General features: G+C 39.3%; 1 protein-coding gene and 2 long non-coding RNA genes across 4 annotated transcripts in view; 1 reads left to right on the top strand and 2 right to left on the bottom strand.

Moving 5' to 3' along the window:
• The window catches only part of mgl (low-density lipoprotein receptor-related protein megalin), a 46,430-nt gene that overhangs the window by 21,126 nt on the left and 1,271 nt on the right, over positions 1-24,033 (bottom strand). The gene's annotated exons all lie outside the window — the stretch shown is intronic.
• On the bottom strand, positions 58-5,488 carry LOC117224086 (uncharacterized). Of its 2 annotated transcripts, XR_004491120.2 has the most exons (3): positions 2,118-5,488; positions 1,742-2,009; positions 58-1,630 (listed from the first exon to the last, which is right to left on the bottom strand). It is a non-coding gene; the product is annotated as an uncharacterized LOC117224086 (long non-coding RNA). The 2 variants fall into 2 exon arrangements; XR_013033413.1 differs by having other exon boundaries at positions 58-2,009.
• Positions 1,625-2,116, top strand: LOC143259479 (uncharacterized). Its single transcript, XR_013033415.1, has 2 exons — positions 1,625-1,828; positions 1,913-2,116. It is a non-coding gene; the product is annotated as an uncharacterized LOC143259479 (long non-coding RNA).

Genomic DNA, 24,033 nt, shown 5'->3' on the forward strand with positions numbered 1-24,033 from the left:
ATCTAAATGTCTACATATAGCAGATAAGTCGGGGGAAGAACGTCGGATACGGAAGAATTTCATATTTCCATTTTATTCGTTACATCACCTATCTGTTGCGTAAATTTTCATCTTCGACGATGCATCAAGCTTTAACAATTATAGCCACGCGGTTACTCGTTAGATAAAATGATTCTACGAACATGCCTTTGAATATTTTGATCTATCCGCTCTATGCGGTAGCGCAGTAGCTACCGTCTTGCCTCGGACTCTCACCGTTCCTCAACTTGCTTCCAAAATATCCATAAATCCAAAACATCGTTAAACCCAAGAAAGCATGCAGAATCAGCCCACGCAAGAGTCGATCGCATAGCTTTCACGGTTACAGCGCAAAAACGCGGTAGGATTGACAAACTAACATTTACAAGTTGAAAAAATATACTGATTTCTCGAGCAAATAATAAGGAACGCCGAAAAAGGAACGATAAAGACCACGGAGAGTCCGAAAAAGAGGATCCTGAATAATTCAAAAACACGTGTCCGGGTATCATCTCACGAAGAGGAGGCTCTCCCGGCTAGAGAAGGTCGCGAGAGAGGATCTCGCTCGCTCGCTCGCTCGTGCGCGCGCGCGCGCTAACAGAGAGAAAAAGGAAAAAAGATCCATAGCGAGGAACGAAGGTAGGCGAGTAGTGCACTTCTCCGGCTTCCCTCCTCCTCGACTCCTCTCCTCTTCCTCGACTTTTCTGATCGAGTCTCGCCGAGTCTGTCCGAGTCTGTCGGCCTGCCCGCCGCGCCGGTACCAGGGCGCACCGCCTGGTACGAACGGTGCACTCCGCCTCGCCTCTCCTCTCCTCTCCTCTCCTTTCCTCTCCTCTCCGCTCCCTTCCTACAGTCTCTCTCCTCTCTTTTTCCGTCTCTCGTTTTCTCGCGGCCTGCTTCGCTGTCCCTCTCCGCGCGGCGACACACAGCGCGCACCTCCGCTCACGACGGAGATGAGAAAATTCGCAACCTGCGCCGAGCATGAATACGTGCAGGGATGTTAGATTTCTTAAACCCTTCGCACTCGGATCCGCTTCCATGTTTCGTTACAACTGCGCGATTATTTATCCTCTTTGCGTGGGCAATCGAAATATGTGTATCACGTTGCATGAAAAGTTCGTCCACTGTGCAACCGATGCGCGCCACATGAATGAAAAAGTTAAAAAATTCGTATGGCCCAATTCCCCCCGTGTATCTAGAATAGTTTCTCAATCTCTGCATGCATTATTCTCGAAATTGTAATGAACCCCGAACTGCTTGTATAATTCCGGATTAATCGAGGGCGTTTGACAGTCACTGCACACTTCGAGCGTGTCGGATCAAAAAAGATTTTTCTGTCAAGGCCGCATCCTTGGACAGTTCGTCGGTCATTAACTTTGATTTGGCTATTAGTCATGCCAGCCTTCCCCCCCCCTTCCTACTCTGCCTCAAACCACCGTAGGGAACACGATCGTAAAATTTGAATTTCTTCTTTTTTTTTCACAAATTAGCATCCAGTTGACCTTCGACGTTTTCGGAATATTGGTAGTGAGATAACGGCATCAGGGGCTGTCCACTCGGTAACAGCGGCCCGAGACATAACGTTAGCGGCCAATTTCTCTCTCGAAAATTTCTAGACGAAAAGATTAGATTCAGTTGGAAGATACGGTTCAATAATTATATTGATCCGTTCGGCACGAAAGAAATAATTAGCTTGGACAAACGAGATTCCCCAGCCGTTTACCGTGGTTGTTTCTTGCCGGCATGATTGAAGACGAACACATTCGAGCATGGACGTTCGGTAGTGTGCTATCCGTGAAGCCATAAAACAGTAAGTACTCCTTATATCCGAGCAGAAAAATTACAATTGTTGGAAATCACTTGCTTTCACTAGTGAAAATGCGTGTGGTCACAGATTCGCGTGGTTTAGGATCATTTCTAACACCTGACCTAATCGATCGTAGTCTGCTGAAAAAAGTCTGGAACTACAGGATCGAACGTTGCCGGTGAACCTGGAAAGACAACGATGATCCCTCAGTTCATGGACGAATGTAAATAAAATTTTATTTTCTACGTGACGTAAACATCTAAATAAAACTAATCCTGTAATTTTTATTAACCGTCTTTTGGTCATTCGATTTCAACGTCTCACACGTTCGAAATGGTTCCAGTTAATTGGATCTCATTGGATCAGGACTTTTTAATTGGTCCAGGACAAGTTGAGGATTACAGCTGGTACAGCTTCTCTGCGAGAATGGCGATATCCAGCGAACTTGTTACTATGTCAAGTATCTTTTTAAAAGCAATGATTTTTATTTGGGTCGCAGTGACCTGGTAATTCGATATGACTCATTGCCGATCGTTTTTGAAACGTGAATTGGTGACGAGGATCTGTCTTAATCCTTAATTGCTGACGTCGAGTGTCGCTGACCTCATTGCATTTTCTTTCCTTTATATGCATCGACGGAACACGGTCTCGTTATTCGTACTTTCAATGCGCCTTACCATGTGGTTTATCTACACCAGTAATTAGACTGCGCTTATGAAAATTTACATTTTTTTTATAGACAGATTCACACGCTCGAATTAAACGACGACTGCAATATATTTTTTTACATCCTATATTAGCAAATGTATAAATTAGGAACCTCGTATTTAAATGTAGAACTTTTTCAGACAAATTCTGTCACTATTATACATGTTATTTGTCGGCCGACGAACGGCTCTGGTGTTGATGTAGCTTCTCGCAAACGATCCTAGTTATAGTAAAAGCTAGAGTACATATGCACGAAAGACTTAGCTTAATAGCGCGTGATTTGCGATTGAAATGGAATAAAAAAGAATCTGAACGTATCGCATATAACGGGTGACCTAACCCAGACCGATAAATACAACCTTGCCCTAGTTTCGTCGATCAATCTAGATTCTCTTGACGAGAGAACGATGACCCGAAAACTTTGTCGTCGAGGAACAAAACGAGGTGCGAATGCATAACCTTAATTTCATCTCGGTGCCTTCAACTGCTGCAACTATGTTTGATCAGTACGAACATGATATTACCGTCTGCATACAGATTATTCTCCATATCTTTCTCGAGCAGCTTACTTCACAATTGCTTCGAAACATCGATTTACTAGAAATTCGTTTCCAAATTAGTTTCTAGTGACTCGGAGCAATAATATTCGAAGTTTAGTGAAGATCGAATAAAATAACCTATTTATCTGTCCATATAAAAAATTCCCTAGAACGTTTGCTAGCTAGTTTTACAGAGTTTCTCTCTACACATTAAATAGTCGCTGTACGAATACCGATAAGTCCATTGTCCGCGGACATGCGATTATCGATGGAGCACCGAAATTCCAATGCAAATAATTTTAAACAACTGCTGATGAGATGCGACGGCTTTCGTTCGCGTAACCCAGGTGTCAATTTAAGCGGCAGACTATAGTAATCGTCCGAATTGCGTTATACGCGCGCTAGGAAAATGGAACTGACCTACTGAACTTTGACGCGTCGGTCGGCGTTGCTTATGAGTAGCACCAGGTGTCAGGATCAAGGAAATTTCACATTCGAATAACATAGGGATATTGGGACCAATCCCTAGATAAATAAACGCAAACGAAGTTAAAAACTAACTGACTAACCGTAACTTATCGTATAGTATTTTACAGAAGTTTAATTGAAGTGGCTATACCCCCCTCCTCCCCCTGTTTATAAGTCACCGAACACTTATTTTGAGGAAAATGATTACTATAACGCAGACGCGGTTGTCTGGATTCAATTTATTCTTGAATTTTGTTGCATATACTTATCTGTAAAAGTATTCATCTAAAGAATTATGATTACAGCAAAAATATGTAAAAACTATTTGCAAGCGCTGGAGGATAATAATGAAGCATATACACATTATGGTCTGACCTCTCCATAATCTATTGATACGAATCCAATCGAGAAACTATGGGACGAATTCGGCAATAGTGTTTTAAGAAACGTACCGAACATCGAAGAAAAATTTGTGGAACGCAAGTCAGATTCTAGATACATATTACATCGCAAATATTAAGTTATGAAGTACTAATTAATCCTCGGACGGAGGATCAGCAATTTCTTTCATTTTATTGTCGAAGATTAAGTAATCGAGCGAACGATTTGAATATGCTCTGGGTCAAAATGGACCCGGCCGCCGCTTTGCGAGGATTAATAAACCGAATGCCGCGACTGGTCCAAAAACTGTCACAATTTCCTCAAATTAAAGTAAGTCTCCAGCGACACGTAGAACGTTAATTTTAATACGTTAGTAATTAACGGTTAATCGACGAAATCTTTCATTTTGGCGACGAAACGCCGCTTTCCAGACCGCCGTGTGCCTCGTGTAAATGGAAATCCGCTGTTGTTTCGTAGAAAGCGTGCCCTTAAATGGCGCTAGAGACGAATTCGTTCCTCTCGCGACGCTTATGGCCGCGCGGCATAGTGCCCACAAAAGTATCGCTCGACACAAAGAAACGCCGAGGGAAAAGGAAAGAGGTTTTTGTGCTCCTGGTCGCTTCCTTGCCTCGCGCCCCTGTACACGGTGCCGCCTATGAAACCGTTGAAGAAACTTAGTCACGTTGTGCCTACGAAACTCAAATATTTCGCGGGCTTTCGAACGCGACCCACTGAAATCCCGAAAAGAAATCTTCCGTTTACGCAAGAAAAGACCACCGCGAAGTCTGTTATCGTTTCTTTTTTCTGGCAATATATGATGTCCAGTAGATCAGCGGCGTACGATTAAGAAATGAAACGACCATCGTCCAACTTTAATTTCACGTCATTGAAATAGAAATTATTCACAGATCGTTCAGCAGCCATTCGATTAAATTGATCGGGTCGATCCTTACTCCGAGTCGAATTTAGAGAAACGACGAGAAGGTTTATCGACCCTGCAACGGCTCCCGATTTCAGACATTTTCGCACAGGTGTCGCCACGCGTGAAATTTCCAATTTGCGATAGAAAAAGGCGCGAATAAAACTAATGCAACGAATCGTCCCGGCCGCGTGAAAATCTATGAAAACTAAAATCGGACCTGTTTCAGAGTAAATTCAAGCGGTCCGACGTAGGAGGAGATGAAAATAACAGTTGCCGCGGATCGGAGATCGAAGATTGGCCGGGTCCGAAACATCGCGCTGTGGACGTCGCTTAAGAAGCTCCCTTCACCCACGGTATTAATCGAGCATTCGTCTCTCCGTGGCCTTGTAGACACGTACTACGAGTACAGTAGGTATGAGTGGAACGGTTGAATGGCACACCTATTTACGTGCGTCTCGATCGACGCCATCGTTCGTTGATCCAACTTGCTCGGTTCAATCGGAACAGTCTCCCGGCCAAATGAATAGTTGAGCCGAAAACGATATTCGACATGAAAACAATATTCGAGTCGAACTTACATTTACAATAATACTCCTGCCGAAATGTTGTTCGCGCGTAGGAGTTTCCAATTTGAAAACAAAGCGAATTACAATAGTGAAAAGCGCGGTAATTAATTAACAAGATATTATGAAAAAATATATATATAGAATATTATATAAAAAATATATAATTATTATATATAATATATAATTTATAATATATTATAATATATATAATATATATTTATAATATATAATTTATAATATATTATAATATATATAATATATATTTATAATATATAATTTATAATATATTATAATATATATAATATATATTTATAATATATATATATATGTGTATATATCATATAAAAATATATATATAGAAAGTTCGAAACGACAGGATGTGATAGCAACGACGGAACAGATAGGCGCCCAGTGCGAGTGTAAACAGTAACTCGATCGTGGGTCGGAAGTGACCCAGGCTCGTTTCGCTCGATCGTCGTCAAACATCCCGGCGTTCGACGGCTAATTATATTTGGCCAGAAAACGCAATCTGGCGAACGATCCCGTGTCTCTGGAACGATTCGGTTTCGAGCAATGAGCGCTCATTGTATGCTCGTTCCAATTCCGACGATCATAGCACCACACCGCGCGCGGTGCACTTCCTTTCGTTAGTCTCGATTCCGTTTTACGAAGCCAACAACGGCGTCAGCCGTTCGACCGGCTCCGAATACGTCACCTTCCCCTTTGTCACGACCGTTTTCAAGACACCATTCGAATTAACGAAAGTTCTGCAAAGTACCGGAACCACTTGTTCTCTAGATTACGAACGTACGTTTGCATTGATGTTCTTTCATTGTCATCTTGTTCGAGGCAATGCGGTAAAAATTACCAATATAATTATTATAATTATACTAATATAATTATACCAATATAATTATACTAATATAATTACACTAATATAATTATACTAATATAATTATACTAATATAATTATTGTATACAATTACTGTAATTCTGCATTTTTCTTACTCTTAGAACAAGATCTCCAATACGACGTGAATTCAAGCAATTTCATTTTTTCAGTAAACGATAATGGCCGAGATAGTGAATGGAATGCGATAGAAAAATACAATTCTAATCACATCGCGTCGGTACGGTGTCGGATTTAATGTCGTCGCACCGACATTCGAGTATGGGTCAGGTTACGCTATTTGACGACTACCGGGTATATTCGCGCGCTGCAGGTCGGTCCGGGCAATTATTCATGTTTTACTGTAATTGCTTTTAGGCGAAGGGATTGAGGGGGTGGCCCGCACGATAACACGGTCGGGAGCAGGATCGTCCAGCGATTGTTCCGCGCAACGTGGACCGTCCCGAAGTCAAAACAAGGACCCCAGCTGGGTCCTTGGAGTCAAAACAGCTCCAGGGGCCGTATAAGAGCGTCCCAACACGTTCCTCGCGGGACTCGGACGGCGCAAAGGGGGAACCACGGAGCCCGAAATGGTCCCCGTGTGACTCGCATATCCGAGGGAACGGGCTCGCGCATCCTCGGCTCGTAAATTAGAAAGGAGGAGCGTTCTACGCCGGACTCCTCGAGGAGAAGAAAACCGAGGAATTTTGAATAGAGTCGACGCGCGAGAAACCTTCGTCCCGGCATTCGCATTCTTTCTCGTTGATATTCTCCGATCGTGGCTTCGATGCGCCTCCGTAAAGGTTTCCAGGTCGTCCAGCACCGATTCACATTTACCACGGCGTGTCTGGGCCGTGTTTCTGCTCACTGAACTTCTCTCCGCCATTGTGTCGTGTTTACTCAACATACGCCGGAGACTTATCCAACCTTTGACCCCGTCGCGTCGACGCGACCATAGCTGCCGCGTGTTTTTATACAGGAACGATGAGACGATGAGACGATGAAACGATGCGCAGGCGAACGGTTCCGGGGCCATGACGAGAACGAAATTCGGGCAAGCCGTGGGTTCCATTTTGTCACGCTCGTCGAACGTGTATCGTATTCTTTTTTTTTCTGTTTACGCTTCGACGTACGCGCTCGTGGCGGAAATCGTTTCCTCTGCCTCCGGAATTTTGCCTTTCAACTGCGAATACGACCCAACGTCATGGGTCACCGCCACCACCGGCACTTGTCCGTCATCTTGTGACACCTGGCCGGACTTCTGGATACATACCTCGGTTATGCTAGGCCTCGGTTAAATTAGTGTTAACTTGTATTATTGATTTTAGTGTGTTTCTACCGAATACTGGTCGTCCTCAACCTTTGGACGGCGGACACGTTCGAGTAGTTATGACAGCCGTGGCTCGGTCCATAATATATCTATATAATAATTAATAATTAATAATTATTATATTTATATTTGTAATATGTTTGTATTATATTTGTATTATATTTGTATTATATTTGTAATATATTTGTAATATATTTGTAATATATTTGTATTATATTTGTATTATATTTGTATTATATTTGTATTATATTTGTATTATATTTGTATTATATTTGTATTATATTTGTAATATATTTGTAATATATTTGTAATATATTTGTAATATATTTGTAATATATTTGTAATATATTTGTAATATATTTGTAATATATTTGTATTATATTTGTATTATATTTGTATTATATTTGTATTATATTTGTAATATATTTGTAATATATTTGTATTATATTTGTATTATATTTGTATTATATTTGTATTATATTTGTATTATATTTGTATTATATTTGTAATATATTTGTAATATATTTGTAATATATTTGTAATATATTTGTAATATATTTGTAATATATTTGTAATATATTTGTAATATATTTGTAATATATTTGTATTATATTTGTATTATATTTGTATTATATTTATATTATATTATATAATTATATATAATAATAGTAATAATCAATAATATTCATTCGTATATTTTCAAACCTATTTCATTCGCAGCAATGTGAATCTTTTTATTCGAATCAATATTAATTGTCGACAATTACAAACGACTGCCGCAAAAATTCGGATTTAGACGGAATCCTTGCAAACTTCGGTCGAAATGTACCCAACGTCCGCCAATCCGACGGTTCAAGTACCATAAAACTGTCCTAGGGGAATAATTTCGCCGAGACGACGTTTCTTCGACTCCGACTTTCGACTTTCTGCTGTTCACGATGCAAGCTGAATATTAATAAGAAGCGACGCGGCGCGGGTTCACGGAACGTAAATAGGTACATATAACTGAATGGAACGATTCAAGAAGTTGTATTTACAATTAGACGAACGGAGCCCATAAGAGCTCACGGATGCCATTGATTCGTCCATGGGCTGATCGCGTGGGAAACTGAAACTTTCACCCATGGGACTACAAGAGAGCTTGGATAGCGCGAATCTAGCGGTTCTGGATTCCCGCTGACTGACTTGCAACTCTTAATGTCAGCTCGCCGCGTAAACTTTAACCAGTTCATTTTCTCTTTGATAATTCACTCGGCCCGTTGCTTCACCGTGTCCTGGCAAACACCGTTACCGGAATATAGACCTGCGTTCGATTTCGCATACAACTGTTATCGAGCTGTTTAGCTATTTTTCTCGATTTTCCGTGCGAAAATAATATGCAACACCGAGCTATGCAGTTCGAATTTTACCGTCAAATGCTATACAAAGAGGCGCAACCTTAATTCAAGAATATTAGACCAAAGAGTAAGTTTATGTACTACAAATTGGGCCTTGATAATGCTTATCAAATACTATAGTTACGAACGCTGTTTAACATAATACATTTCGATTAATCTTTACTTAACATTCATCTATCTTTTCCATTAAAGTGCTACTATGCACTCCTTTGTCTACATTTCATTTTTATTTATTCATTCACTTGATTCCTGCCTTTATAACTTCGTTACAAAATTTATACTAAATTACCTATACTCTAAAAAATAACAATAAAAACAAAATATCGACATATATTATCATTATTATTATTAGTATTATTATCGATAGAAATCGATAGTTATATTTTTCTTTTATTGTTATTTTTTAGAGCATAGATAATTTAGTATGAATTTTGTAACGAAGTTATAAAGGCAAGGATCAAGTGAATGAATAAATAAGAATAAAATAAATACAAAGAGGTACATGGTAAGGTAGATGGATGTTTTCGTAAAGGTTAATGGAGAAGATATGTAATGTTAAACAGCGTTTGTAACCATAATAATTGGTAAGCTGAAAGATTGATTAGGAACTAGGAGAAGTTCGAATATTCCCGCCGAATTCCAAGCATGTAAAACAATATACCAATCGATTAATGCAAACGATTTCTTCTTTCAGGCTAGTTTCGAAAATTTCACGCGAATTAAGCGTTTGGTAACCGCCTGGCATCCGCTGATTATGCGAATTGCACATTTCGACCGTTGAAGAGTACCACCGATTCCCACTCGAACGTCGAATAAGCAAATTCTTTCTCTTTTCAACATTTCACAAAAATCATAACACGGCTTTCCCCGTTTTCATTTACTTCTTCATTTACTTTGCACAAAATGTAAATGATATTTTAATCGTTCCGACGGTCCGCGTGTCCGTAATCCTGATGGCAATTATTTCGTTTCTGATATCCGATTATATCGGGTGACTCGAAGTTTTCTCCAGTGGATCTCCACTCAAGTGCCAATTATTATTCGCCATTTTGTCGAAACGAGAAATATATGTTTGCATAGGTAGAATTTACGTTGTTTTATCATTTTCGACGACCAAGACAACTCGGTTTTCACTAGACGAATCGGGTCCGGTTACTAAAACCTGCCAGAGAGACCTGTGTTCTCGAATTTCTCCCTAATTAATCCTCTTCCCAAATCGTCCACTTCTGTTTCCAAGCTGAGCGTCAATTAGACTTTACAGTACTCGGATGAGTAGAGTAAAGTCTCCCTAATTGACGCTCAGATTGCGCGCGAAAATGGGCAATTCTGGGAAGAGCAGCTACGATTATTCGAGCCTTTTACAGTCACCGATCGATTATATATTATATAAAAAGGAACCGCAAGGCTCGAATAATCGTATCACCTCTTCCCAAATTGTCCATTTTCGTGCACAATCGGAGCGTCAATTAGGGAGAATTTACTTAGGGAAAAAAAGATCACTAGGCGAGTCCAGGCTTTTTACGAAAAACTAATAAAAATTTGCGACTTTGAAGGAAGAGAACCTGCTCGAATTTCGAATCGAGGCGGCTCGGGCGGATAACGTGGATCGGATCGAGGCTAGGGAGATTTTTGCTGGAAAAAGTCACTAGATAGACAGAGTGTAGGGCACGATATCGCGAGAAGGCGATCATGCAGGACACATAGAGACAAAGAAATGAAGAGGAGGAAAGGACGGAGGAGGAGGAAGAGGAGGAGGAGGAGGTGGTGGAGGAGGAGGAGGAGGAAAGGTGTACAGAGAAGGCAGAAGGAGAACGTAGAATCGGGGAGAAGCATGGTCCCGCTATCCGGTCGGCCGCTAGGCCGAGGTCGATGAACCTCGGCCCGCCTACCGACTTTACCTGCCAGCCTCGAACCTGCCAACCTGGCGGTCTCGCTTGGCACCGAGGGTATCGGCCAGGATATTTCGCCTACGACCACTTCGCTAGGCGACATTTCGCGTGGAAATAGCGCGGAACAGCGTCGCCCGCGACATATCTCGCCCGCCATTTTCTGAACTACGCGCGGAAAACCAATGAGATCGTGCCCCACCATGGGTTTTCCCAACCATCCTTGCAATCTCCTTTTTGTCGTCCTTTATTCGCGCCTGTCGCTCACGCAATATTACCAAGCAACTGTGCAGTACGTATAATATCATGCGAATTGCACGATTATTAAGCATTAAGTCGTTTTATTTTTTTTAATTTTATTATTATATTTATTATTTTATTATATTATTATTATATTATATTTTCCAAATTTGGCGTAATGTGTATACTCGTCAGAAACGGCTGACTGGGGTCAAGTAAGAGTTTGTCAAAGTTAAATTTTTTAATTAACAATTTTTCAATTTTATTAACCTGTTAGCTGTGTTCGACGTGTATACTCGTCACGGAGTATGTTTTTCCTGCGTTCTTCGTTTATTACGTATGTAGCGTATGTTAATGTTAAGCGAACAAGTAAATATTAGCAATAAAATCGTTGACTTTATAAAGTAAAACCGTCTTTTTTATCCAATATTATCCGACGCTTACTCTGTGTTCGAGCATGTATAATACTCGTCGTCGCTTGATTCTCGCGACACATACAGCTGCGCGCACTGAAAAGGAGGCGCCACAGCTAACTGGTTAAATAAAAACTATCCGAGCCGAGCATGGAACATTGAAGTTAGACGTTCGTGAGAAGTGCCGCTTCTTTTTCGAGGATTTGTACCGGTCGAAAATAGCGCGATAAGTTTTACTTCGATCATCGACGGCTTCGACTTCGATTCCGCGGGAGTTTTAGCGATGGTCAAGCTGGGGACAGAATGCCGCCGTTTTGTTAAGATCGTTGATAGCTTCGAAGGGGTTTTGCAAGTCATCTGTCGACAGCTTCACGCGGAATTATGGCGAATTACATTACTGTAAATTGAGTAATTTAATAGTTAACAGGAAACATGCTCGTGTATCGTGAAAAATAACCCCGTTACCGCTGTCGGTGGTCGGGAACAACTGTCAACTGTCGGATGCCGATTAACAGTCACAGCGATCGTCGTTACAGACTTTAATCGCTGACTAATCTACTCAATGCAATGTAACACCAAACACGATAAAATGTTTCAGATAGAAAAAATATATACATATATATATATATATATATATATATATATATATATATATATATATATATATATATATATATATATATATAATATATATATAATATATATGTATATATTTTATAATTATATAAATTTTATAAATATATATACATATAATATATATGTATATATATATATATATATATATTCGTGATAGTCCGTGAATCCCGAGTCTCGTGTTTCACACTATGATATAATTATAAATAGACCGGTCACACGCGTAAACGATACATTATTGTACATTTGTATCAACGTGCGTTTAAAAAAAAAGATTGAAAATCGATATATGTCAATTTTTTAATTGACTATCAAGTTTTAGATATCAAATCGCAGGATTTAATTATCAAGCTTCCACTAACACAGTTACACGACTCTTATTTACCAAGATTTCAATATCGTCGTTACAGACTTTAATCGCTGACTAATCTACTCAATGCAATGTAACACCAAACACGATAAGATGTTCAGATAGATAAGATAACTCCGAAATCGGGCTATATATGTATTCGTTAGTTATTCGTTAACTATTCGTTAATTTTAAGGGTTTCCTTGCCGTCGATTTATCAACGTTTCCTTGTTCCATTGTTCAATTATTATCGTCAATAATATTCTTCTCGATTACGAAGCCTGCAAAACGTGTCTAGAAATTTTTCTCCGTAAATTCTGGCATTCGTAGACGATTCAAAGAATTTCCGAGTACCATAACATTATTCTGAATTTCTTCCAATTATTCGAACAATAAATATAGATCTCTTCTCAACCCCCGTCGTTCGCAGGAAATTTTCAGCTCGCATGAAAACGCTCAGGTTCTCTGTTTACTAGCTTCGATCGTAGTCCGACCGACGCCATATTGGATGCGCTATGCGGCTGCAGGAAACCTCGAGGCTCGTGTTTCAATCGATATTCCTTATAATATTGAACGCCAGACATTAAAATTCGCTATACCCTGCGATACCAGGAACGAAAACCGTTGCAAAAGACGGGGTGACAGAGAAATTGTCAGCTCGCTGGGAAAAGATAGCAAAAACTTGAGACGACCATTTCATTTTTTTGTTCTTTTAAATAAAATATCTCACGTATTTGGAGATATTTCTTCTTGGATTTTCAATACACATCGAAATTTCCTCCTTCGAACCGGCGTCTTTTTAAGAATCTCCAAACAAAAAGTTTAGGCTTCCACATAAGCGCGATAACCTCTTCATCCTGACGACGGCCGACGCCGTAAACGATCGTAGCATGTGCTCAATTACTTTCACGATCGCTACCAGAAATTTTCGTGTCGGTTTCACGTTGTCCCAGCTTCGATTCGTTCGACGGGCTTTCCATTGTTTCGCGACGTTTGTTCTCGCGTCTCGTTGCCGTATTACATGACGAATTACGTCGACGTACGTAAGTACACTTGGTCGGATCGAGCGTCTCGTTTCATTTCTATTTGCCTAGGTAAGAGCGGCAGGGGACACGAGCATCGTTTTTTCTTCGAGGTCAAAGGAAACGATGTTTCCTGAATACGCAAGAGGATAGCGGTACACTATCGATGGAAAATCGTTAAATTCGTGATAGTCCGTGAATCCCGAGTCTCGTGTTTCACACTGTGATATAATTATAAATAGACCGGTCACACGCGTAAACGATACATTATTGTACATTTGTATCAATGTGCGTTTAAAAATAAAAATTGAAAATCGATATATTTTCCAATTTTTTAATTGACTATCAAGTTTTAGATATCAAATCGCAGGATTTAATTATCAAGCTTCCACTAACACGGTTACACGACTTAATTAATTACCAAGATTTCAATATCACAGTTCTACGATTTAATTAATTGCCAAGATTTCAACATCATAGTTGCCCGATTTAATTAATTATTGAGCTTTCAAATCATAATTGCCTGCTTTAATTATTTATCTAGCTTTTAATATCTCATAGTTTCCTGATTTAATTAATTAGCAAGCTTTCGATATCGTAGTCACCAAATTTGATTTTCAGTATCACTGGTACCCGATTGATTTAATTATTCAGCTTTCGACGTCAGGATTATGATATTCAATTAATTGTTATTTTATAGTTGCTTGGACAAAGTACATAGATACATACAGTAGCCCACAAAAGTGTTCGTACACCTTTTAAAATGTAATAACTTTTTCGAGACTGAAATCGAACTAAATGACTTGAATATTTTTTAGATGATAGACTGTGTCTATTAGACGATGACTGACATGATTTTTTGTTTAATTTTGCTATTACTTGAAAATGAAAAAAAACTAAAAATCCTCGTTTTTTAACTTTTTTATCTGAGCCTTTAACGGAAATTTAAAAAATGTAAAAGTCGAGCTACAGGCGTTGAAGGATTTTAAAAACTGCAGATTTCTTAGTTTTTGGTCAAAATAATAAAATATATATCAAAACATGTATCAATAATAAAATATATGATATATCAATATATATCACAATAATAAATAATAAAATTGCGATTTTTGCGATCTTTAATTTGTTGTAACTCGTAACAACGTGAACCGATTTCGATCAAACTTTCAACATGCACATAAGTTTCAGAGATCTACGAGAGGCATTTTTTAAATTTTCGTTATAGGCTAAGATAAAAAAGTTAAAAGACGAGTTTTTTTATTTTTTTGTCATTCCAAGTAACAACAAGATTAAAAAAATATATATCATTTTCAGTCATCGTCTAGTAGACTAGTCTCTCTCTTATCTAAAAAAAAAAATTCGAGTCGTTTAGTTCAGTTTAAAAATAATTATTGCGTCTTAAAAGGTGTACGAACACTTTTGTGGTACAATGTACAATTATCAAATAAACAATCGTATAAAGTTTCGCAACGTTTGCTGCGTTCTATTGGCGAAGAGGCTCTATCCGCGCCGCATTAGGACGGTGGTAAAAAGCGAGAAGGATGATTCAGGACCCGAAGGGTTCAATTGATCGGTCGACGTCCTTTTCGGCTGTAATTGCAACGGCCGATATATCGGGGCTGGCAGAGATCCTCCTGCACACACGCGTGCAGTTATTAGCACGAGGAAAAGAAGTGGCACGAATCAGTGGGTCGATGAAACCCGAGGAGCACTCGAGAGTTGCCTGTGTTTGCAAGCTCTGATTCCTTCTTCCTTCTTCCAAAGAAGGAGAAAGTTTATCTCCCCTTGTTCAGGAAGAAGACAGCCGCTCGTCGACAGTGTGCGTGATACACGTATACGTATATAAACGCACGGCAATTTTCTACTCGACTCGCGACCAATAGAATTGCCACTTTAACACGCGTTAGCTATCGCGCCGGCACCCCATTCAATTCCCTTAAAATTTAATTGCCTTTTCTTTTTAACGCGACAGCAATTGGAGCGACGAAATTTCACAACTGTTTAGTACTCAAAACTGTTCACCGTTAACCCCCTCTTCGCCGGTCGATCTTCGCAAAAATATCCAATATACTTTGGTAAGCGGTGCATCAGGGTCACGACAGACCCCGGATAAAATGTTTTGATTTGCCGATCTAGTCCCAGATAAACCATTCGCTATGTTTTATTCTCGGCTAATGCATAAAATAATAAAATCATGGGTGATTGTTGTTGCTTTTGCCAGCAGGTAAAATAGAAATACAATGTTGTAGTTGTTGGTTGTCGTTATTCTACATATACAAGGTAACGGTTGCATATTTTGTCTGTAAAAATTATTCGCAGATTTTGAACGAATTAAATTGTAGGAAATTATAGGAACCGTCCGTTTACTGGAGATCAGGCTAAGAACTATAATAATAACGATGACCGAAATTGTTCTGATACAAGTGATTCAGTGATCAACACCAAATAAGATAAGCCGGTAGGACGTTCGCGACGCGATGTTTAACGACGCAGTAAAAGAATCTCGTAGTATTAATAGACGATTGGATAATCAGTGTCATTCGGGCTCCATTAAAGTCGCGGATCGCTGTAAGTTGAATTCTAAATTCGTCGGGGAAGCATCGCCGATTGGTACACGATTTCCGTGGACGCCGGTCGCAAAAGTTTTATCCGAGGAACGTACGTACACGTGCGTAAGCGTCCGTGCGTGTACGTGTGTAGAGAGAATACAATAAAATCCTACCTAATTGAGGCTCTCAGGCTTGGAAACAAAAATGGACAATTTGGGAGGATGAGACACGATATATAGTTACTGATTGTTTATTATAGTTACTATATAGTTTATTATTTATTATATATTATTTATTATAGTTTATTATATAGTTTATTATAGTTACCGATTGTTTTGCGAAGTAATTCTGCATTTTTCTTGATCTTAGAACAAGCAGTTTTATTTGTCCAATAAATGATAATAGCCGAAATAGTGCGTGGAATGCGATAGAAAAATACAATTCTAATAATAGCAAATTCTCTGTAATTTACGCTCAGATCCTGCACAAAAATGGACAATTTGGGAGGAGGAGACACGATTATTTTTTATGGTTACCGATTGTTTTGCGAAGTAATTCTGCATTTTTCTTGATCTTAGAACAAGCAGTTTTATTTGTCCAATAAATGATAATAGCCGAAATAGTGCATGGAATGCGATAGAAAAATACAATTCTAATAATAGCAAATTCTCTGTAATTTACGCTCAGATCCTGCACAAAAATGAACAATTTGGGAAGATGCGATACGATTATTCGAGCCTGGAGCCTCGTTTTTATAGTTACCGATTGTCAACAATTATAAAAACGAGGTGCAAGGCTCGATTAATCGTGCCACCTCCATTTTTTTGTCCAAGCTGAGCGTCAATTATGGAGAATTTACTGTAATTACCGTAATCCTGCATTTTTCGTGATCTTAGAATAAGATCCTAAATTCAAGCAGTTTTATTTGTCCAATAAATGATAATAGCCGAAATAGTGCGTGGAATGCGATAGAAAAATACAATTCTAATAATAGCAAATTCTCTGTAATTTACGCTCAGATCCTGCACAAAAATGAACAATTTGGGAAGATGCGATACGATTATTCGAGCCTGGAGCCTCGTTTTTATAGTTACCGATTGTCAACAATTATAAAAACGAGGTGCAAGACTCGATTAATCGTGCCACCTCCATTTTTTTTTGTCCAAGCTGAGCGTCAATTATGAAGAATTTACTGTAATTACTGTAATCCTGCATTTTTCGTGATCTTAGAACAAGATCCTAAATTCAAGCAGGTTTTATTTGTCCAATAAATGATAATAGCCAAAATAGTGAACGGAATGCGATAGAAAAATACAATTCTAATTACATACTGTAACCCGCAGCGATCACCGTTATCAGATTCGTAAACGCAATGGCCGCGAATGTTAATAAATGAGCCATTTATTTTGAAAGTGGCATAAGTCACTTTGTTTTTAAGTCGATATATTTAAGGGTTTGCGTTTTAACACGTTTAAAAATATGGATGCCAATTTTCGAGAAGATTTACTTGTATTTGTTATCTCAGGATACTGATATTTTTCTCAGTATAAATAACTTCGCATAAACATTAAAAAGTCACCACTTTTCATTACGGTGAAGTGACTTATGCCACTTTCGAAATAAACGGCTCAAATCATGTGCGTCGTATTCATCGAGTGTGCGAATTTTGTTGCTACTTCGTAACAAAAGCCAGCGAAATTTGTAAATATAAAAGAAATATCAACCGAAATTTATTTTACGAAAAATGTTTACGCGTTTATAGCGTACTTTCAGAAACATTTCTGCGTTCACGAAAGTACCCTAACCTCGAAATCGTTTAAAAATCTACCAAATCTACCATTCTTCGTTAAAAAAAATGCACAACCTAGATGTTTACAATTTTTTCTTCTTTTTTTTTTATTTCAACGGTTCCCAGAGTATTCGGCCAAATATGTTACCGGGGTCCCGCGGGGGTTGTTCGCACCCCCACAAAACGGGGATCGACGAGAACGTTTTCAGCGGCAGCCGCTTTCTACTCTCGAGCCGCATGGAAATCCGACGATAGCCGTTTCGGAATGTTCCCTTGTTAGTGCTGTCGGCGCAGCAAACCCCGCGACTTCGTTAACTTATGCCGGTTTTCTCTCGGAATAATTTCCTTCGCCGGTGATGTACCAAATCGGTTCTATTTTTACCGTTCCGTCGGTTGTGTTCCCAACGTTTCACGAGACACGGAAAAATTCTGTCCCGAGAGAGCCACGCGTCGAAATACAATACCGCGTTCTCACAGCAACATCGAACGGCGCGGAGCGTCGAGTTACACACGGAGAGCTCTTTCGCTTCTTTCGACCGTTTTTCGGCGGATCGATGATCTCTGATATCGTGCACAAAAGGGGTATCCAAGTGTATCGTAACACGTTACACCCCAGGGAGAGCGACTAGAACGGTCGACGAAATATCAGCGATTCCTCCTACTCCTGGATTTGGCAAATTTCGATCTAACATTAGAAACCAGCGAAACCGAGGTTGCGTAGGCAAGGTTAAAGAACGTAGCTCTTCCAAGCTGTCCGCACGACGGCACAGAATCCACTACACGGCGCGGTGTCTAATCGCGTTTCGTAAACAAGGTCTTTCACAGTTTCCGACGATCCACTTTCCTCTATTTTGTTGGACTTTTTCCTCGCGTTATCGTCGTCGATAAGGCCCGATCTCCCGATCACCGTGAACCGACGGTTAACCTTTCAAGGCCGACGCATTTAAATCCCAGATTCGAGGCGGCGCGCGCGCGCGCACGCACAACTCCGCGAACGAAATTTCCATTTGAATTGTGCTGCGATTAAAACGCGTTTGCCCGCGAGAATTCCGCCGATGCCCGATAAACGCGGTTTTCTTAGCGATTTGCGATAATTATAATTATCGCAAATATTTAAATAAATTAAATATAAATTATCGCAATAATTATCGCATATATATATATATATATATATATATATATATATATATATATATATATATATATATATATATATATAATTATAATTATCGCAAATATTTAAATAAATTAAATATAAATTATCGCAATAATTATCGCATATATATATATATAATTATAATTATCGCAAATATTTAAATAAATTAAATATAAATCATCGCAATAATTATCGCAAATATTTAAATAAATTAAATATAAATCATCGCAATAATTATCGCAAATATTTAAATAAATTAAATATAAATTATCGCAATAATTATCGCATATATATATAATAATTATATATAATTATATATAATTGTGCAATAATTAATCGAGAATAATAAAACCCGTAAAATTCGCCAGTCAGCTGGAGAGAACGAATCAGCTCGTCGGTTGTCTTCCGATACGCCATCTGACAATATTTATCTCGCTCTATGGCCGATAAATCATTCCCGAAAATAGGTTAATCTTTCTTGATAGCCAATGATAGACGGTTAGATGAAGAATAGGTTACCGACAGCAGCTAAAAAGATCGGGACACGTTTTTCGAAATTTCGTCGATAACAAAAAGTTTACAAACATCTCGGACGGGGACCGGGCAATATGGCGGTCACGGCGGAGGGGGGGAAATGGTGACGGTCAAGGAGAAACGACCAGGATCCGAGGGGAAAATTTCGGTGGAGGAGCGCGAAGGATGGTACGAGAATCCTCGAGAATTCGGAGCATTCTGTTGGTCGTGTTTACTACGAGTTCGAAAAACCGGTTTTTCCTCTCTCCATTAAACTCAGATGCGTGGCCGGCGTCTCGCCTCGATCGTATCGATCATTCGACTATTCCAGCCGAAATTGCACGAAAACTAATCAAATCGAACGATCGAATCGGTTACACGAATTTGTCGGACGGAAACAATTCTCGGAGGTATCGATCTGTCGCAATTGTCACGAAATTTCGATTCTCGCGGACCGAGAACGCAGAGACGAGTCCAAAATTCACGGACCGCCATTTTCGTTTTCCAATGTGAAAATGTAAATTGTACCGATAAATATTCTGATTTTAAAGGAGCCACCCTCGAATTTCAATGACTCTGAAACATGTTGTCAACGTTGTCATTTCGAACAATGTTTACTTTTACATAATGATAGGCGATTTCCTTTTAGTTTTTAAGTTATTCGCAAAAAGCTGTTGCTGCCATTATAACAAATCCTGGGCATATTGATAATTATTATTAAAATCATAATAATTTTGATCATTACAATGATCAATTGTAATGGTCGATGGCTAAAGGTTGAGATATTTTGATAACAATAATGTAACGGTCCCTTTGTTTTGGACCTAATCCAGACCTAACTAACTAAAGCAATAATACAAGTTTGTTTTGTTGTGTAAATCTGTGGCGTTAGAACTCTCGAACAGGATGAACAATCTAAAACATCCCTTTTAGGTTATACATATGTATTTATTCCGCCAAATTTGTTTAGCTTCAACAATTTTTTAAAAACAAATAGCGCGCCTACTCTGTATCCGTAGATAAAGATTGTACAGAATGAAGACATGATGATCGGAGAAGATCATTCAAAGTCATTGAGATCGAAGGTGATCCCCTTTACATTGCATATTTATCGTTGTTCGAAGTTATGAAAATCATTAGCGTGAAATATTTGGAACAGTAAATCTCGCTTATAAAATCAAAGATAAATCAAGCAAACCCTGGCCGTGATTCTTAACAAATTCGAAGTAGCAGAAATTTTGCGTAATATTGTTAAATAACACACACACACAGTATATTGTCAATAACACATAATATTATATATATATTATATTATTATATAATATATAATATTAATATTATATAATATTATATATATTATAATATTATATTATATATATAATAACACATAATATTATATAATATTATATATATTATAATATTATATTATATATATAATAACACATAATATTATATATATATATATATATTATATTATTATATAATATATAATATTAATATTATATAATAATATTTAATAATAATAATATAATTTATTTTTTTTATAATTTAATAATATATTTATTATGTATATAATAATATATAATACTATATATATTATATATATTATAATATTATATATATAATAACACATAATATTATTGATAGTTAATAACACACACACAGTAACGGTGTGTCGGACAGTAACGTCGGCGGAACAGTTGTGGTGCAGTTTCGTCGAGATGGTTGGTCGGCTCGCGCGGAAAAGCTTCATGAATATTGAAACGAAACGAAGAACTATAATCGAGGATAGAGTTTCCACGAACGGGGCGCGCACATCACTTTCGGTTCTCGAAAAGTCCCTGATCGGCTTACTACACAGACGCCGCGGCGCGGCGCGGCGCGTGCGAGTGGAACCGGTTTCGTAAAGATTGCGTGGCCACACGAGAGTTCGTCCGTGTTTATTTCGTTTGCCGGTGTACACGATCCTCCGGAGAGCCTTCGTCACTTCTCCTTCAAGCGGATTAGGGATTGAATAAGGAAACATGTCCCCCCGAAACGTGGCAGCACAGGCCCGTAAACACGACGGTAAATAGAATTTTCCCGGTGAAAATGTCATAATCGGACCCCGTGGGGAGAGATCTCGGTTCCCATTCTTTCTTCCTTTTTCTGTGCAGGTTAGGGGAAACTGGAAGAACGCACCGGCTCGACGAACGAAAACGGAAACACGAAGTTACGGTGAAGTTTCGACGAATTCGTTTCATACGACTTTCACATAGCTTATGAATGAACCGTTTTTATCTGGATGCGCGATCTCACTTTTCGCAGACGCTCGTTATTATCTTAAACAAAAATGTTCAAAGCTCGGCTCGGCAAGATTTGTATTTGTTGAAATTTTAGCCTCGAACAAAAATTAATCTATAGTTTACTTAGTACTAAGATACTAAGATATCGGTTTACATTTTCGCCGGTTCCGTCAGCGGGCAACAACGGTGATGTAAACTGTATATAGTAGATACCGCGATACATCATCACCGGTACCATTAGATATACATCGTACCCTGACTGTTTGGGGGTCCCAGCGTCACGTATACAATGTGAAACGCGACAAATAAAACGTCTCTGATTGGTGGACAAGACGAACCCAAAAAGGGTATAAAAGAAGCGTTTTTTCTTGCCGGACTCTCAGTAGAGTTTGGTCGCTCGATCGTTTTCGCCCATATACCTTCTCTCAATAAAGGAATAAAATAAAGTCCTTTTTAAGAAAAGAATTAGAATCATATTCATTTTCATTCCATAATCCCAACAGTATTATATTACGTTAACGCCAACCGAGAAATAAAGATTCGAATCGAACGCGAACGGGGCCGAGATTAAGTGCCGATCGAACAAGAAATTTGAATCTATCATCGAATTCCGTTTAGCCGTTCGAGACGTTGTTACCGCTACTTAACTACCCTAGTTAATTGCACCGTGTCTGCGCAGAAAGCCGACCATCGAATCCGTCCATGGTTAAATTTAAACTCTGCGATCCGGAAAGCGTCTGTTCTTACGTTTTGCCTTCCGCGGAGGCCACCTTCGAATCCCGAGGTCAATGTTTACACATTCTGATTCCTCTCGCGAGACGCTTAATATTCCGAAGGTACTTCCTGATACGTAAAACAGCGATGTTAACTTCCTTCCTTTTGTTTTACGAATTTTTTTTATATATTTATTAACCGGTAGTAGTACTCCGCGCAAGAAAAACCTGCGGCAGACAGAAGGACTTGTACTTGTGGAAGGAAATTGTACCGAAAGAGTTGACTTTCTGTTCCAGACGGCGTGTTGCCCGAGCGGCGTCGTCGTCGAGCCCCAGCCCAGGGAAATTTAGGATTTTACTTCGTGAAAGAAAAATCGCGCACTAGCGTGGTGGACTAACGGTAAATTCCACTCGATTCGTTAGCTGCATTCTCGAGCGAGGTGGGATTTTTAAAAAGTCGGACAGCAAAGGAAAAGCACGCGATAAGTCGCACACCTAGCGGGGAGCGGAGAAAGCAACGACGAGAGATGCTCCCATGCAAAAACGACTGCTACTATCACGGCCGCGGATCTGTTGCTAGACTAGAATTAGATCCAGAATGGTGCTTTAGAAGTGCCTGACAGTGTCTGTAATCTCATGCCTGCCGGGAATCTAACCAGAACATAGTTATTTATACGATTGTAATACAGTGCAGTTAAAAAAATCAAGGATCTGTGGGCTGCGCTCTTTTTTGTAAATAACAGAAAAAATGTATACACGCTCTTTTATTCCTTAATTTCGCAACGTCGAGCGGTTACCTCGTATCCCCCCCCCCCCCCCGATTCGTCTTGGAGCAGGAAGGAAAAAGCCGCATTCGAAACTCAGGCACAACGACGACCTTGAAAGGGGTCACGCGAGTAATTTCGTGGTCATAGAGATTGCATCATGGATAATTCTTTCGGTACCGTATCATCAGTTCCTTCCTTAGATTATCAACAATTATGTTTAATCGTTGCGTGCATGGTTACTGTTAAAAAGAAAAACAAGAGAATAAAAGAGGCAATCACGGTTTTGTCCTTAATGCGACGGTAATCTCTATTCCAGGAACACAAAACATCCGACAAAGAGGATTGTTACCAGCGACGAAACATAGACTGAGGTGTACGGAGAAAGAGGAGGAGGGCAGGAGAAAAGAGATTCAATTGCCTCTTGGTTCATATGAGCGCGCGCGCACACACACACCGCGCGCGGGCGCGCAACATATCTCTATTGAAACGCCCGGACAAAAGCCGATGAGAATGTGCGGGTGTCTGACTTTGAACAATTGGTAATTAGTTGATATGAAAGTTCAGGAAATGGTGGCGAACGTTTTACGCTTTTTCTTTCTCTCGTTTTTATCTTGTTGCGTCAACGTTCCATCGTGGATCGTACGAAAAACTGCTCTACGACTTCTTGGACGCTGCTACTAACCGGACAGAAAT

This window comes from Megalopta genalis, chromosome 5 (genome assembly GCF_051020955.1).
Source record: "Megalopta genalis isolate 19385.01 chromosome 5, iyMegGena1_principal, whole genome shotgun sequence".
NCBI lineage: Eukaryota > Metazoa > Arthropoda > Insecta > Hymenoptera > Halictidae > Megalopta > Megalopta genalis.